Below are 3896 nucleotides of genomic sequence, written 5' to 3' on the forward strand. Positions count from 1 at the left end.
TGTTTTCTTCAAAGTAATTAAATATACAATCCATTAGTCAAGCAAACTTGATTGGAATAACAGCGGACTATTTTACGAAACTCCTACGACAGGTCCAGATCACTCATAAATTCTGTTCGTACCTGAAAGAAAACGTAAAATACGAAAAGATTGGTGAATGCGCAAATTCTCTTAAATCACTCGTACGGACGATTTAAGAACAAATCTGTGCGTACAAACGGTTCTTGCATGAGGCCCATTGTCTAGGACGCTTTGAAGACGGAAATTGGAGTTTTAAACTGGGAATTCCCGAGTTCCGAGTTAACATGATGTGTTATCCCGTCATCGCGATGAATAATCAAACTAGTTTCCTGGCAGGACGGCGTACAGCAACATGCGTGGTTTCAAGTTGGCAACCAAGTTGAAAGAGCTGGCAGAAGGCAAAAAAAATACAAAGAAACACCTCAAACTAGTGAAATGAAATGTTTGACGGGGACGCAGGTGGTGCAACGCACAGGTCCAGTGCCTGGTGAGACGCAGGAGGAGCCCGGCCAGGAGTCAACCCACAGCGCCCAGACCCTCCACGCCCCACAAGTCCTCCCTCGGTTCAAGCATTCCGAACACCGTCGGGTTATGTGGCCTGCTGCCAGCAAAGAAAGAGAATGGCTCCAGTTTGATGAAGATCTGGACCAAGTCCTTGATGCTACTGCAAGGGGAGATGCAGACCAGGAACTGCTGTCAATGTCTGCGATGATCATCAACATGGGGCTGAAAGGTTTGGCATAAAGGAGCAACAGCCAGCCAGATGCTCAGGGGAGCCAAACAGGCGGGAGTTAAAGATCAGCCAGCTGCGGCAGGAGCTTAGACTGCTTGGACGTCAGTTTAAGATGGCAAGGGAGGAGGATAAAGCCGGGCTGGCAGAGCTCCGGAGCATACTGAGGAAAAGGCTCATCACCCTCCGTCGAGCATATTGGCATAGGAGGAGGGGTAGAGAGAGAGCCAGGAGACGTGCAGCCTTCATTTCAAATCCCTTTGGGTTCACCAAGAAGATCCTTGGTCAGAAAAGAAGTGGCCACCTTGCCTGCACTGAAGATGAGGTCCACAACTACCTCAGTGCCACCTACAGTGACAACGCAAGAGAGGAAGATCTTGGGCCATGCAGAACCTTGATAACCATGCCAGCACCCACCTCGGCATTTAACATCAAGGAGCCAACTTTGAAAGAAGTTGAGGAGGTTGTCAAGGCAGCGAGATCAAATTCAACACCAGGCCCCAGCGGAGTGCCATATGTGGTTTACAAGAGATGCCCCAGACTCTTGAAGCGACTATGGACAATCCTCAGGGTCATCTGGAGAAGGGGAAAGGTGGCACAGCAGTGGAGACACGCAGAGGGGGTCTGGATTCCAAAGAAGGAGAGCTCAATCACCATCGAGCAATTCAGGATCATCTCACTCCTCAGCGTTGAGGGCAAGATATTCTTCAGTATCGTTGCCCGGCGCTTGATGGAGTTCCTCCTGAGGAACACGTATATAGACACCTCTGTGCAGAAGGGAGGCGTCCCAAAGGTCCCAGGATGCATCGAACATACAGAAGTTGTCACACAGCTGATCCGGGAGGCACGAGATGGCAAAGGAGACCTGGCAGTCCTTTGGCTCGACCTTGCCAACGCCTACGGGTCCATGCCACACAAGCTGGTGGAAACCTCGCTTGACCGACACCACGTTCCAGGCAAGATCAAGGACCTCATACTGGACTATTACAGCTGCTTCAGTTTGAGAGTCACTTCCGGAACAGTAACATCTGCATTTCATCGGCTTGAGAAAGGCATTATCACAGGATGTACCATTTCTGTGGTATTGTTTTCCTTGGCCATGAACATGCTGGTGAAGTCAGCAGAGGTGGAGTGTAGAGGACCACTCACCAACTCCGGTACGCGACAGCCCCCCATCAGAGCATTTATGGATGATCTGACGGTGACGACAACATCTGTCCCGGGCTGTAGATGGATCCTCCAAGGCCTGGAGCATCTCATCCGCTGGGCCCGGATGAACTTCAAGCCAGCCAAGTCCAGGTCCCTGGTGGTGAAAAAGGGGAAGGTGTCAGAGAAGTACCGCTTCTCAATAGGAGACACCCAGATTCCATCTGTGGGAGAGAAGCCAGTCAAGAGCCTGGGCAAGATCTATGACTGCACCTTGAGGGACACTGCAGCACTCCAAGCAACATCAGAGGAGTTGGGAACCTGGCTGAGGGCAGTGGACAAGTCAGGGCTACCAGGCAAGTTCAAAGCCTGGCTTTACCAGCATGGTATCCTGCCTCGACTCCTCTGGCCACTGCTGGTCTACAATGTGCCAATTACCACCGTCGAGTGCTTCGAGAGGAAGGTCAGCTCTTTCCTGCGGAAGTGGTTGGGCCTACCACGAAGCCTTAGCAGCATCGCCTTGTACGGGAGGAACAACAAACTTAAGGGGGCAGGGGGCATGGACCCGTTGGGAGGAGGCAGCGGCCCGGAAGGTTTCATGGACAGACTTATGGCGATCTGAGCCACACCGGATCAAATTCCTCATTCAGTCGGTCTACGATGTCCTCCCAAGCCCATCCAACCTCCACCGCTGGGGCTTGGCTGAGAACCCACTGTGCCCTCTCTGCCAAAGAGCTGGAACGCTGGAGCACATCCTGAGCTGCTGCCCAAGAGCACTAGGTGAGGGGCGCTACCGGTGGCGCCATGACCAAGTGCTACGGGTCATTGCTGAGGCCATCAGCACAGGGATTTCCACCAGCAAACACCTACAACCAACAAGGCAGGCCATCGCCTTTGTTAGGGCTGGGGAGAAGCCACAGCAGCTCAGGAGCGAACCAGGGGGACTGCTGGCAACAGCCAGGGACTGGCAGTTGAAAGTCGACCTAGGGAGACAGCTCAAGTTTCCGGAGAACATCGCAGTGACCACACTCAGCCCAGACATGGTCCTGGTGTCGGAAACAACGAGGCAAGTGGTCCTGCTGGAGTTGACTGTCCCCTGGGAAGACAGGATAGAGGAGGCCTTTGAGAGGAAGAGGGCCAAGTATGAGGAGCTGACCAGTGAATGCCGAAGCAGGGGATGGAGGACCCGATGCAACCCCATCGAGGTCGGATGCAGAGGATTCGCTGGTCAGTCTCTTATCAGGGCACTCAAGATGCTGGGACTGAAAGGACTGCAAAACAGGAGAGCCATCAAGAACATCAGTGACGCAGCAGAAAAGGCGTCCAGATGGCTGTGGATCAAGCGTGGCGACCCGTGGGCAAATGCTCTTAAGACACAAGCCGGGACTTGATCACCCCCGGCTGGGTCCCCTGGGCGAGGGTGTCTGTTGTGAGACCCGAAACACCCAGTGAACCCAGGTGTCAACACTGATGATGTGTCTTAAGTTGCACGAAAGTGTATGTTAGAACTAGTGGAATGGCTACAAAAGAAAAACATACTGACAGGAAAGGTCAAGTGCAACGCGTGTCACCATAAAATGAAGCTGAAGAAAAGGATTCCCTCCGTGGACCGATTTGAATGGTAGGTAACAAACATTATGGGATAACTTTTTCTGGTCAGTGTACAAGCTAGCTAGGCCTGCTTTATGGAGACTAGTGGTGCTCTAGAGAAGCTAATGGGGATCCTAACAAATATGCCTAAATATAGTAACATTAGTGCAACGCCCAATAAATGGCCAAATAACTTTTGTAGGCTACTACAGCTGTAGTAGAGCTATGTAAAGTTAAAGTTAAATGTATGTTCTCAAAGCCTTTAGAATTGACTAGGAATAGTGATATAACGTATCTATACTTTTGATACAGTAAAAATAAATGCTCTTCAATTCCCAGTTTTCAAAAAGATACCTCTACCTGAACCCCGTACACAATGTGTTAGCTATGCTAATTTATACCTCTATTT

General features: G+C 51.0%; 1 pseudogene; it reads left to right on the top strand.

Moving 5' to 3' along the window:
• Positions 1–456: 456 nt before the first annotated feature.
• LOC142375681 (uncharacterized) lies at positions 457–3288 on the top strand (annotated as a pseudogene).
• Positions 3289–3896: the final 608 nt, after the last annotated feature.

The sequence above is a fragment of the Odontesthes bonariensis genome, chromosome 24 (genome assembly GCF_027942865.1).
Source record: "Odontesthes bonariensis isolate fOdoBon6 chromosome 24, fOdoBon6.hap1, whole genome shotgun sequence".
Taxonomy (NCBI): Eukaryota; Metazoa; Chordata; class Actinopteri; order Atheriniformes; family Atherinopsidae; genus Odontesthes; species Odontesthes bonariensis.